This window comes from Strix uralensis, chromosome 7 (assembly GCF_047716275.1).
Source record: "Strix uralensis isolate ZFMK-TIS-50842 chromosome 7, bStrUra1, whole genome shotgun sequence".
In the NCBI taxonomy this organism is placed as follows: domain Eukaryota; kingdom Metazoa; phylum Chordata; class Aves; order Strigiformes; family Strigidae; genus Strix; species Strix uralensis.
In genome coordinates this window covers 36,919,020-36,933,979 of record NC_133978.1, presented here as the reverse complement: position 1 = coordinate 36,933,979, position 14,960 = coordinate 36,919,020, and positions in this window count along the sequence as shown.

Sequence of the window (14,960 nt, the reverse complement as noted above, 5' to 3'; positions counted from 1 at the left end):
TGTCCAGAAGCCACGGTAACCATGTATATCCAGTAAAGTGTTATTAATTGCTGCATGTAATAAATCCCCCGCAACAATGTTTAGGTTGGATACAGCCCACAAATGATTTTTATGAGAGCATAAACCTTCAGTTATTCTTATTTCATAATGTGTAACATTTTCATTAAATGGTTTTCACATTCTTTGGAAAATTATATATTAGAACTCGTTTGATTCCAATGTGAAGTGAAGTTTGACAGTTGATGTCAAAGTATGGCCCTGCTTCAAGGGCTTAGATGGAAGACATCCATGGAAAATCTTGACATGGTGCAAAATAACCATGTGTAATTCACTATATGGCAGTGCAATCTGCATGGGGCAAGGAAACAAACAGCCTAGCATATCAGCCACCTGAACCATGATGATTCCTTCTCCAATGTCTCTCCTCCACAAAATGGAATGTGAATTCTGTGGTCTGGCATGGTTTATGACCAAGTGATACTGTGGAGCTTTGAGCATCTTATAAGCTCAAGGGAAACTGAGGATGCTTAAAGCTTGGTAAGATCATACAATATAAAGAATCAAATAAAAGGCTAGGATAGCCTGTGAAAGATAAAGTCCCTGTTTAAATACAAACAGTATTAGCAAGGAGACAGTGACATTAAAGTAAGAATTAATTTGCCATATTTGATGGACCTCCAGCCCTCGTGGCAGTTACTTGGCTATCAGTTGATACTATGGATGACCACTTCTATTACAGGTTATGGATATATTCCCACCAGTTCTTCTGGGAGGTATCAGCTGCTTTAGGTAGTAGTTTCTGATAAGGCATTACATATTCAATCTCAGTAGCAGCTTTGTAATTGCTTATTTTTTTTCTAATAAATAACTTAAGACTATTACACAATTTTTTGCTATGGGATTAGGGTTCTTTGGTGAACCTTATTGCTCTTTTTTGAAAAGAGTCCTGGAAAACATCCTGATCTCTTTGCTATGTTGATATATATTAGGTGGAGGACCAAAGCCTTGCAGGTAAATATAAGCAAAAAAATAGATGTTCCAGGAAAATTCTGGAAGTATGATGCACAAAACTTGCTTTCCTTCTTACTTGGCACAAGTGACAACCTGTGACTTCTCTCTAGCTGTGCCATGATTTCTTTTTCCTCTAGAGTAATTATAAATTGATCAAAGGCAGAAAGACAAGATGCAGTTTTTGAAACACAAGGTATAAGTGCATCAGAGTTCCTGGTCAACTTGATTTGGGATTTGTCACTTTTCCAGTTTAAATAAAGCAAAGAATGATCACCTAGGAACAAGTCCGTAAGAATCAGAAAATCATGCAGCAGTCTAGCAGAACAAAATTATGATCTATGCAATCTGTATATTGGCAGCGTAAATAAATACCCAGGTTTGTGACATCAGAGAGAGTAATTCTACACAGCTGCTGGAATCCAAATATGAAATAAAAATTTTAGAAAATCAGCTTCTGAAGTTGGTTCATTAATGATGCTTTACAGGCTACTCTACAGATTGTGGGTCTTGGGCACGCAGGGGAAGGACACTGGTTCATCCCGGAGGAAGAAATAGCAAGTGGCCTTTGAGATTTCGTTAAAGGATGAAAGAAGTCCTTGGAAAAGGTTCTGAAAGCAAACCAGCATGGTGAACAGCCCAGAAGTGTGGGTTGCTGGCTGTGGGAAGCTGTAGGGTTTGGATGGCCTCCACCTCATCAGAGGGGAACGCGCCAGTCTGTGGGACAGACTGGCCAGAGCAGGTAGAAAGCAGCTCTGCAGAAACATCACGTGTGGGAGAAGTGGAAAGAAATGGAAGCTGAAAGCAATTAGTTTAGATTAGAGTTTGGGAACCATGGGAAAAAGAAAAATATCTGGTCAGGGGAGTGAAGGCAGGTCACAAGGGCTTTTTCATCAATAAGGCTGACTCCTGCCGTGGCTGTTTTTCACATTTCAATCTGCTTTCTCATGGGACGTTAAGTTACTGAAAGAAATCAAGTGAATCTTAGTACTTTTTCTGTGGTGGTGTTACAGTTCACATTTCAGATTTTAAAGAGCTGATGTAAATGTTTCTCAAAAATACAGTAATTATTTGATCTGACTTTGAAATAGCGCTGAAAAAGCAAGTTTTATCATCACTGATAAAGGTAATGTAGATGTAAAAACCCTCACAAGACCCATCACATTTGACATATGAAGCGTCCAGTTCTTATAAATGTCTGCAGGGTAGGAAATAGCTGAAATACTGTATCTATTAATAGACAAATACCATGTATCCATATATATGAAAATCATCCTCTGAAGAGTCTATTTAAAAAAAAACAACTGACAGTGTAGTAGAGATCAGACCGCTGCCTCACCGGCTATGAATAAAAGAGTCCTGTTTGAGCTGTGTATGTCAGTTTATATTCTGTGGCATCAGCAGCATTCATCTATTTTTCCCCTTCAGTGAAAATAGTGGGGAGAGCGAGTTGTGTCTTTGCTTTATTGGTGCTTTTCTAAAATGTTCAATTCCTCTTCTTTAAAGATGATTCTTTAAAATGTAAAATTGTTCTCCCAACACACAGTGGATGTCAGAGAAGTAATAATAGCTGTTGTTTTAGTTCATTCTCATACATGCAAGAGATGGTTTGACTGGCTTCAGCCATGTGATAAATTGACTTTAAGGCCCTCCCTACTGTGGCAATATTTCCATACTTGATTTTATTTACCTTTCCATTTCTGACTTTTCACTATTCAGCACAGAAGAAAAACAAAAGCAGATTTAAAAAAACCAAACCAAAACAAAAACTAAACCACACACACACAAAGAAAGCAAACAAAAAATCCCCAGGACTTCAGGGGTTGGCACTAGGAGTTTTATCAGTAAAAGACATCTCGTGCCTCAGACGTATGATCTCTGTTCAAGTGGGAATTATGGTGAAATACAGGACTAAGAAATCTCTGAAATCTAGGACTTCTGCAAGGATACACAGTGTTCTTCCATGCCTCATTAAGCTCACCTGAAATGACCCAATCAGTGTTGAAAAAGTTCAGAAAAGATAAATTACTTGAGGATTTATATATTTTTTTTAACTTCACTCATTGTAGGATCATAGAGCAGAGTTATAAGAAGTCCATGTGGGGATTTAAATTTACAGGGCAATTTATACAAGAATATTCAGACAAGTAGTGATTTTTTCACACAAGTAATGTTTGGAAGCCTCTGACAACTGCTTTTTCAAGACAAACTTATGTGGAAAGAACCTTTAAAAGCAACACTGCATAAGGTAATTTAAGAAGTCAGATTCTTCCAGAATGAAATGCGACCGGGGAATTTAAAATCTATGGCATTAAGTGGGATTTTGTTACTCATGAAAATGTACCTCTGTCTCTTTCTTGCAAAATATTTTCAGATTGTTGTCTTGAAACTCTGCCATAAAGGTGTCACTGTATTCCTGTACTGCAAATACTGGGGATTATTTCAGATTTCTGTTGTTTCTCCTCTCCAAAGTAGGACTCCCATGAGATCAGGAAGGAGGAAATATATTCAATTTGAAGCCAGTTCTCTCAGGCCATATTTACAATAAAATACTTGATGACTGGCATTCTTAATGGGACATCAATTGTGAGAGTAAGAAACCTTTATTTCCAAAAATGGTTATATATAACCATTTTTTTTCCTATAAAACAATAAAACAAATTTCACTCTAAGCCAGATCTTCAATTCTGACAGTGCTGAGTGATAATGAAAATACCTCTTTCCATTAAAATTACAGCTGAACTTTTACTTCCGTATTGATAATTTCTGTACCTACATCCTAGAGAAAGTGCTCTTGGTGCTGCATGCTTGGGCTGGCACAAAGGAGCATCCCACTCCTGAGATCCCTACCACTGAAGCCTGCCATCCAGCTTCCAATTTGTTTTCCTAAATTATGAAAGTGCTGACAGTAGGTTGAATGCAAAGCAAAACCATTTATCTTCCTTTATGGAGTAAAGGGATATTTTCCTTAATTCAACAAATGGACAGACAACAAATGTTTTCACCTCTGTGATGCATTTGTGTGCAAACTTTACCAGACCTGTCAAGTTTAGATAGAATATTTCTGTACTTCATTATGCTAAAACCCCCAGATCCCTTATAATAGGATTTTCACAATATCTGCAATATGGGAAGCAAGAATATTCTTTTACTAGGGACATGACATACATTCATCTCCCTTGAGAAGGAAGTAATTGAAAAAATTACTACTGCCAAAATTTGCATAGTTTAAGGACTATCTATTCCTTAATTCTTAATGGGTATAGTTTGATAAGTATCTTTATTGCTGACCACATGGCATCAGTATACTTGAGGCTTTCAGTAGAGGAGAAAGACTGTTAGTGCTCTTGATGAATGTGGAAGAAGAATATTTCTTGAACTCACTTTGGGAAAAAACCGTGAGTTGCAAGGCTTCTAGGTCTGTCTGTACTAAAAGCAGAGTATGATGTCACCAAAGTTCCCATCTTCAAAACTTCAAGGTGTAAACAGCAGCAAGGTGTAAACAGATGACCACTTGTGGTAGCAATGGAGAGAATTATGTTTCTGCATGCTGCCTGTGGTGCAATGCTTAACACATGAAGCATTTCTCACATACTTTTAAGAAGCAGAGACTACCTCAATCCCTTCTCTTCTTTGACAATATGTACGAAGCATGAACGAAAGGAAGCTCAATGAATTTGAGATGCACCAATCTGCAGAGCAGTCAAATGAAAAAAAAAATCTGCTCACATTATCAATAATCTAAGCAATATTTGATAAATTAAAGTAAATGACATGCATATCAGAATGCTCGTGCCTTCTACATACTCTGGGAAGATGCTCAGTTCTTCCCAGTCCTGGGATGATGTTTGTTCACGTAATGTCATTTGGGATTCATGGAGTGCCCTAATTCTTCAAAGTCAAAGGCCTGCATTTCTCTCTGAATGTAATCTTGACCAGACAAATAGCATCAACCCTGTTTTAAGCAAAGATCGGTTGTATGATTTTTTTTTTTTTTTTTTTTAAGTAAAAGATTATTGCAGTATCAGAGTGAGGATGATTCCCTAGTCTGGAGAAACGCTCATGCTCTCCCTCTGCCAAAGAAGCTGTCATTCTCATGTCAGTAGGGAGCTAGTTCCCTATAGCCTAACATTTCCCTCCGATCGTCACTCCATTACCAAAAGAGGCTGATGTCATGGTCCATGGTCAGAACTTTGCACTTGGAGCTCAGCAAGCCAAGCTCCACAACCCAAGCTGTAAGAAATTACTGAAGTATCAGACAAGAAACAGCAGGGAAATACAAAAGATGAAGGACCGCAATTCGACAGTGAAGCAATGCTGATCACCATGACTAAGAGCTCAGCTGCTGCCAAACAAGGGGAAACATGAGTCTATGGTAAAAATAATTTTCACAGGTTAAGTCTTCAGCTACTCTTGAAAGGCTTCCTTCATTTTATTTCCTATTCCCCTACAAGCTGTTTCTTACAGCAATTTTGGAATTTCTGCTATGAGAAGAGATCTGATATTCAGTTTTAATACAAATTAAACAGCCACTTTTTCACTGGCAAGATCAACAGATCTAAAACTGTGAGCCCAAAACACCTTTTCCCTTCTTATCAATTCTGTTCCATCTTCATCCTTGCATTTTCATTTTCCCTCTCTTTGGCTCTCTTCGCTACATTTTGCAATACAGATGTTTTTCACATAGTGGATTATTGTAGATAAGTTTTCCATGATAAAACAGTTCTCTAGCTCCCTATTCTCCACAGAATTTTAAATAAAATATCCCTGATTTGAAGACAGAATGATTAATCTGAATCACATCCCAGATGTGCAAGCTTCAGAGCAGAAAATATATAAAAAAATAATTAAATATTTAGCATGAGTTATACAATGTAAAATCAAAGGAGATTTGAAGTCAGAGTGGTGATATTTACAAAGCATTCTTGATTTTGTTTAACCTCTTAACAAATAATTTCTCCAGTAAAACCACAAGTTCCGATATCTAACTTTCTAACTTTTTGTAGAATGTATCTCTGAAATGTTACTACACACTTCTCAAAAACTTTCGACTTGCATTTGGACAGGTTAAAAGCACATTTTACATTTTAAGTTTCTTCTGCTTCATAAACGTGAGTATTCTGACTTTTTAAGGCTTTCTAATGTTAAACCTTTTTTGTTATATCAAATCTGTGATAGCCCTTGCAGGGACATTTTCAGCCTAGTGGGAGCCACAGTTCTCCTGTCCCTAGCAATCAACCTCTTAGTACTTACCCAGCAGTGCGTGCTGAGCTTTCTGCTTCAGAGAGCCCAGGTGCCAAGACCATTCTCTCCATTATCTCTTCAGTAGACCAAGAGTTGCTTTCACCTGCAAGAGGAAAGGCAGGCAAGGTAGGGTGCCTTCCATCTCCAGGAAAGGATGAGAAACCTTCCAGAAAGAAAGTACTACCATAAGTTAATCCTCCCCTTATTTGGCATGAATATAAGAACCTTTTGTGCACACATATTGTTGCACACACAAAGTGTGCTTTAGAAATTAGACAGATATAGATCCATAAGGTTTTGTATTTGTCAACATTTTTTTAAGTATGAAGTCTTAAATTCCAAAAGATTTTAAGTCCGCTGACTTTCCAGGGTATAGAAATGCTGATTGGCATGTAAAAGTCAACACATTTGATAGATGCAGATGATTTGCATGGCCAACAGTCATGATTTCTTGCACAATTTTAAGGAAGAAAGTAAGTTTTGAAACATAATCTTGTAGTTCATAACATTTTGTAGTCCTTTGTAAAGTAATTTAAACACAAGTAATCTCAAGGGTTTGATTTTTACATGGTATTGACAAGCATGTCTAATCCATTGTGCTACAGTTTACTAAGGGATAATTGCTCATTTGCAGAGGAAAAAAAAACCGTAATAAACCTTAGCCAATTTTTCCCCTCTAAATGATATCACATTTCTTCAATTTTTGCTTTATTTTCCATGTTTTTAAAACTTGGAAGGACTAGTTATGTGACTCACAGGAAAGTATTTTTGCAACAGATGAGACTAATTACACTGGCAGTGTGAATGCTTACACTGTTCTAGCCCTCTTCATAGCCTTCTTTATGCATTAAATGTTGGACAGTAATTTAACAATTATTTTAGCAAGATTAGAAATTACACAAGGATGGTGGCAGGGAGGAATAAGAAGAGAACCAAATAGAAATCTGATTATTTCAGATATTACCATTGGGATCGTAAAATTAAGTGCATTCCTCATTTCATTACAAAGTTCAATGAAAAGTACAACTCCATTATTCTTAACAGTCAGCAACTTTTTTTTTTTTTTTTTCCAATTTTCATGTTGATCTCCTTGGTGCTCAGAAGGGCTACTGGGCAAAATGAGTTCTTGCATCTTTGATTAGATTGAAACAATCTGATTTGCAATTTTTCAATATCTGTTCTCTTCAGTCCAGTGAGTCACTGAGACACCTTAGTGTACAACAAGATTTAGTCATAGGCAACACTGTCAGACTGCAGATAGATCACAAAATACTAGTAAATATATATAGGTATGAAGATGATGGGGTTGTCTGTAGGTAGCTCTGAAGCAGGAACAGAAACAGTTTGCTACCTGTACACTGTGTTTTTCAGTTACACAGAGGAATCCTTTACTGGTGAAAACTCAGCAATACCCTGGATACCAAAGAGTTTTCCTTCAGTTATTGTGATTCCTCACATGATATGAAGTGGTAACCGCAGTGGGAATTAGTCCTGCTAAGTGCTTGCTGCTGATGTCCATCGGTGTTAGTGGCCTGGCAAAGGCATTCACAGGAAGGAATCAACTATGGACATCTGCTTTAAAAAGAGAAGATTTATCTCTTATAAGTGAAATTAGAATCCTTATGTGTTGTAGTGCACTTAACGTTCTTCACCATACACCTTCAAAAAAAAAGAAGTATCACGATGCTTATTTTGCTGTAGGAAAAAACTGTCTCACAGGAGGATGAAGAGGCTCATCTAGCAAGCTGGTGGCAAAGCTAGGAAAAATGTGAGTCACTTATGTCCCAGTCTGATGCCCTATCCAAGTTCCCTCAAATAAAAGGATTCACAAACAGCAGGAGCCTGTGTAGCAAAAACTCCTCATTAACTGATGCATTGTGGATTTTATATCAACTCTTCTTTGAAAATCACTGTTTAGCTGTAAGTAACCCAGGCGTTTCCCATAAAACTACTTGTAACACTGAAACCACTTGCAGCTCCTGGGATACAAAGCACATCTGTCAAAAGAAAATCCTCATTAATAAAGTATGAGAATTCTGGCTCTTTTACAAAGCCTTAATGTGACACAAAACCCCTTCTCGCTGCTTGTGATAATTTTGCCTTTGAAAAGAATTGAGTTTTCTAATGTGAGCTCACATCAGTGGATTTACTGCAAGAATGAATTTGACCCATTCTTTTCTCTCTTAGCGATGAAGAAAACAGGTGCAATGAGAAGAAATAGTTGCAAAAGACACGTGAAAGCAAACAAGCTATTCCTAGTTCTTCTGTGTCTTTGCACGTAGCGCGGAAGCGGAGCCGTTGCTGTGCACAGACTGGGATGTGAATGCTCTTGCCATGCACGTTTGGCCATTCACTCTCTCGATGAAAGGGATGTTGCCTGGAAGCAGTGTTTGATTTGTTTGCTCATGGCTTACTGAAATGCAGCCTACATGTTAATATTTATCATATTATATAACCTCAGCCTGAAAAAGTACAACAGCAGCAAATGAATTGTTTCAATGAAAACTTTTTGCCTTTTCAAACAAATCTTCCAAATTTCCACAACAAACTATGAAACTTGAGGCATTTACATTTTTAATTTTCCCTTGCCATGACTGGTTTTAATTAACAAAAATTATGGTGGCAGTGACTGGCACAGATAGATGCTGGAACTAATTACTAAGATGCCGTGAGTTAAGATTTAAAATGTAGATTTAATTTTGGAAAAGAGCAATATAAAAAAAAAAAAAAAATCAACCCTACAGCCTTTAAAAAGATAACAGCTTGCACCAGTGAGATGACCTGTCTCTTACAGGAAAGTGGATTTTGTCAGCATATTTGCATGCAGTACTCTGCCAGATTTACTGAAGACTTTCCCAAAGGCAGTTGCTCTCACATTTGCAATTCCTAGCCATCTCTTTGATTAAACAATTGAACCCCCTTGTAGCTTTTCTATTTTCACATATTTTGGTCCATTTGGTCACTGTAGGGATAGGTTTTCAAAGCTGTCTAGATGTATGTGAAGACTTTTGGAATTTTGATTGTACCACCTGGAGTCCTCAAAGGCAATGACATCTAATTAACAAATGTCTCTGAGTATATTAAAAACGTATCCCCACAAGTTCATGGTTGAGAAAATAAAAATTTAGAAATTAGCTTGACTTGGTTTGTTATGCTTTATTGCTGTCATGTTTTTATATAGTAGGTCTTTTCCAAAAGTCAAAGAATAGGGAAAGGCCAGAAATTGGAAGCAAAGTAAAAATGGAAAAAAAAAAACCAAAAAACCAGAGAAAGGACTAGAGAGTGAGATTTCAGTCACATCTAGCAGTGATAAATCAAATGTTTCTAAAAAGCTTGGTCAAATATGTCTGTTGTTTTTGTGGCTGACTATTTTTCTGTGTAATCACTGTAAATCATTTGGGTAAAAGTACTGTTTTGTGGACTAGCCATCTGTTACTATTTCTTAACACCTCAGAATTAAAAAGTTTGGATATTAGAAGTCTCTTCTTTTGTTGAGTTTAAATGTATATTCTTCATATATATTTCACAACACATGCTGCAAAATATTATTTTTATATTCATGATTTTTAATTCATTCTCTGTGTTCCATAGATAACTTTTTTGGTAATGTCCTTTTTAACTCAGTCTTTGAAATAGTTACTTTTTTAAAGGGCAAGTAGGAGATTTCCCAAGTTTCTCCTGTTCCCAGCTCGTGTTTAAGGACCATGAGGGATGAGGGGATCTGTTTTGTCTACTCTCATGTCATGGGTCTTCTTAGTCCTAAGGCTAAAGACTGGATAGTCACAAGTCAGAATGATGGAGACTCCAGACTTCATTTTGAATGCAAACTAAACATCTTCCTTCTTAGCACCTCAGAAGAGAGTTTTCTTTGAAATGATGGAAAAGTAGCCAGTATAGCCTTCAGGGCATGAACTATTTTAGAAAGTTTTATTCTAATATTGCTGAAAGCACTAATGGTAAAGGCTCCCCTCTGGATTAAAGTGTATCTTTGATTAATTTCAACCAATTTCTCCATTTCATTGAACTGAAAAATATAACATTTAGATGAACACCTATCATTATCATGTTTCCCAAAAGTCAGAAATTATGCCAGTAATTTCAAACTTCTGACAATTAACTTTATATCTGATATATATGCAAAAGCACAAAGTTTAATAAAAAACTCTAGTCTGGCTGTAAAGCAATCAGCATGAAGCATGACTTTATGTTCTTTTTGGCTTAGCATGATTTCATGTATTTAGTGGGATGCATGAAAGACAATAACCAAAATGTGACCTACTCATTTCTATTGGAATGTAATCAATGACCTAATGATAGGTCTCTAGCAGTTGTCAAGTGTCTTTATGGACTTCAAGAACAGAGGAGCTCAGGCTTCTGGTCCTTGGCACAGCAAACGTGTCTTCATTTGTTGACCCATTCATATATATCCTGCTATTGCCTAATATTGGGGTAGTATTTCCGTAAGCAGCTTGTGAGAAGGAATTAATCAATGTTAGTGTGGGGATGACACATGCATCTAAACTGATCAAGAGTGTAAAGCTATAATTGATAGGATTAAGCAATCAAAGGGCAATCAGTCTTTTAGATCATAGACAGGATATATAATAATGTATTGTGGATTTCAGAGGCTTTCTGAGTAGTTTGGTTCTCTGTCAGTTTGGACTAATAAAACTAATCTGTTTTTAAGGAGAGTGGCAAAAACATATTACTTATTATAATACTATCTATTATTTAAAAAAAAAAGAACATACTTATTCTTACTGTAAGTAAAAGAAAGTGCCTTAATTCTACAGACCCTAAAGGGTGCAAGAAATGAAATTGTAGGAAGAAATTAACATCTTCTTACCAAAATTATCAGTCAGAGGCAACAACCTGCACCTCACTGTAACTGATACCCGGCAATTTCTTTATTAATATTACTGTTGTAATATTATAATTTCACTGTTATAAGATTGCTCAGATTTGAGGGATGTTAAGTTTAAGGTTCCAGCATGTGCAAAAAGTGAAAACTGATCTTTCTTAACTACAGCCCCTCATGAACTTCACTGATGCCTCATACAAATGAAGACGCTGGCTAAATCATGTTAAATCATTCCCTCAGAATGGGAAGGAGAGTGAAGGGTGCTGCCCCAGACTCAACCCCAATATTAATTACAGTATATTTCCCCAGAAGTCACCCATTGCATTTTCACTCCAGAAGGTGGCTGCAAATGCCTCACTCTGCCAGGCAAATAGCACTTCTGGGGTTGAGACAGTCTTTCAGTAGGAGTGTTTATAGCCTTCTTGATTACGGACTGCTAGGCCCTACTAAGCTTGTGTTTCTTACAGCTGTCCAGGAAGCTCAGGACATATTTAAAAAACATTTTTTTTTTTTTCCTAGAAAACAAATCCCTTTCAAGAACATTTGTTCAGTGAGACATCCTCTCCACCTGCACCCTCTTCTCTGCAGGCAGAGCTCATGGTGCTAACGAGGACTACAGCCAACACTCTAGCCCCCTTTAGGTAAAAACCTGAATTTCCCACTGTTGTGAGATACAGCAGAAACTTGTACCATTCACCCCTTGACTGGAAGAGAATGGAAATTTTCCTTCTGCTTTCCAAGTGTTCCCAAACTTCCTTATTTGTCTAAAAGAATCCCCTGTGAAATAGCAGTCTTCACACTCATGTTTGTATTTGTCATTTCTTAAACGCCTGTAATGAGGACAGACATCAACTGGATTATACTTTTAGATAAACCTTACGTAAATCCTGATGTTTACTCTAAGTTACAGATTCTTAAAATGTCCTTCCTTACTGGTTCTCTTAAAGTGTACAGGTATGTTCACCAGCACAAACGCTGCCATTATCTTCACTTACATAGTACAAAATATTTTAACTTTCAGCACAGAGCTGAAAAACATCTCAACATTGGCAAATTCAGTTAAAACATCCCAGTTTCCTTCCAAGAACTAAGTTCTCTTCTCAGACTGCTGAAATTGTATTACATTGAGGAATAAATTATAGAAAGTGCTAAGAACTGCCAACAGTCAGCACCGAAACCTTGCAAGCCCCTTCTCTTACAGATGAAGATCTGAAACTCCTCCAAAGCAATAAGTAAAACCAAGATTCCTACTGTCGATTTGAATCATCTCAGAAAACTAATTCATTTCAAGATTCTTGGAGATGTTTTGAGCTGCACTTGCATTTATTACTATTCCTGTGGAGTAGTTGCTCCTCAGTTGCAATCCCCCAATAAAAATCCGCTATGAGACATTGTTGACAGAATACAGAATTTTGGATAAGAATCTAAGTTGACCTAAATCAAAATACATTGCTATGGCTCATTGAATTTGTTTTAATATGCTAATAGAAATTCAGCTGGTGCACAATGCTTTTTTGTTGTGATTTTCAAACAAAAGCATAAACTTTATGACAGCATATTAGTTCCTAGTCCATTTGCTGTACTTAAAACTTGGAGAAAGAAAGTGTGTTCAGAACTGCTGCTTTTTATTTCAGTGAAGGTCTTCTGTAAGACCTTCATAATTTTGTACAGCTCATGACTATCAGCCCTGACACTGATTACAGCATGAACAAACCTTGCAAGTGAGAATGAGCATGTTCCCACTGACTGCTGTGCTCCTCCAAACTGCACCCAGGTGATTTTGTTCCTGTGTTATCTTTTCCTCTGCCCTTTGCTACCAGCTGAAACAGCGGCTGTTCAGACTAGTGAAGTGCTCAAATTCACACCTGATTCCTGAGTTCAAATAACCTGATTTTCCCTCGCATTGAAAGATACTGATTTTGCTCGGTGCCTTTGGCAAACAGACTGTCCTGACATGGTGTGTAGTTATAGTCTTCAATACACAAGTCTGAAAAATGTTGGCTTCCTTCTTTGGCTGAAAAATAGGTTAATTATGAGAAGCATCTGCCAATCTGGAGAGCATGATTCTGTATTCCTGGCCATGTGGCACTCATGTCATTAAAGACATAAAATCCAACAATTTAAATTAGGAAGAACATTAGGAAAAAAAGTTACTTAATTATAACAAAGATTTCAAGAAAAATCCTCTCTTTTTCTTTCTGAAATGAGCTGCTGAAAGTCTGAGGACATTATTTGTGAGTCACACAGGGTAATTCAGGTGAACTGGCTAGATTTCCTGTCTTTGTCACCACCAGCCTGCAGATTCCCAGCTGGTAGGTAGGACAAACGACAACCACTTCAGTCTGGCTGCCCTTGCAGTTTGTTTTCTGCCACTTCTGATGATCAAATCAATCAGTGGTCTCACTCTCCAGGACCCCACTCCTGCACTGGGGGCAGAAATTACTGAAAAGGCACAGGTAACAGCCACAGCCTACAGTTTCCCTTGCTCGAGGTTCATGGGAACAGGGAACATAGGAAGAAGATGTGATGCTGATAAATTATCTGTGAACAGTAAACACACATTCTACATAGGGCTGGGCATGTGAAGCTCCCATCTCTGTTTCCTCTCCTGCAAATAGATGGCACAGTTCAAGGAACAGCTCTCTAAACAGACAACTCCAAAACCCCACCATTTTGTTTTCTAAAGGATGAGCAACAATGTGCGAATAAATCTTTAGGTTCTCTAGAAATGCTTCATGACCTTTCAGCAAAAGAACAGTTATACATCCCCAAGCCACACAGGCTTCTTTAATAGATTGCTTGATTGAAGTTTTGAAAAATCAATCTGTTCCTTCTGAAAGATACTGCATTGACAATCTGGCCAGTGACCTTGTGAGCTTCTCTGCGCTGTCCTGTCTCAGGTTTGTGCTGGAGGCACTGGTAGAGATGGGAGAAGTCTTCTGTTTAATCTCAACAAGCTGAAGAAAACACAGAGTGTATAGTGCTAATTTTTTGCTAAACAATCATCAAGAATTCAGTTTTAAACTAGTGACTCAGAATAATTTACATATAAAGAGTATGAATTTAAAAGTTATAATTTCATTCCATGATGTCCAGCGGGTCCTAAATGGTCTCCAGGAAACTTATTTTCTGAAATCATTTGAAAATGCTTTTAAAAGGTAGAATGACCTATTTGCAGGACATCCTCTGTAAACATGAATGCAAAATCATCAATTTCTTTGCAGAAGGGACAGCATCAGGAAAAAGATTAACAGGTGAAAATATAATTCAAAATACTGGCTAAAACTCATGGGTGATGTACACATTTCTTGAATTTGTATCCATTGCAATTTCATCTCAATTTGAATATTTAAGAGAAGTCCATTTTGAAAACCAGACAAGAGGTTTAGATTTCTGAACCAATTCAGATTCAAAGTGAGTTGCAACTTTTTTATGCTTAAGCATTTTTTTATTCTACTGGCTAGGCAGAATTTCATGGGTGGGCGGGGAGGCAGGGGTGGCCAGAGGGGTTTCCTACAGCTCGCGTTTCTTTATACAGTCTGCCTCAGGGGACTTCATGGTACCTGAAATGGTAGTGGACATGTAGAAGCTGCAGCTAACGTGCAATATTTTCCAGATACACTGTACCAGTGCCATTCTGTGCTATTAACACGTAGAGTAAATGTTAACCAGTTCATTGGGATTACCCTTTCTTTAAATAATGAAAGGAGCTCTTTTGTATCTACTGAAGCAGTCCCAAAGAGCGAGTACAGACAGCTCTGCTTAATTAATTCGTATCTTTTCCTCTATGAGTTTTAACCTCCCTATAATAAAATGTAATAAGATTAAACTATGCCTTAATTCTTTG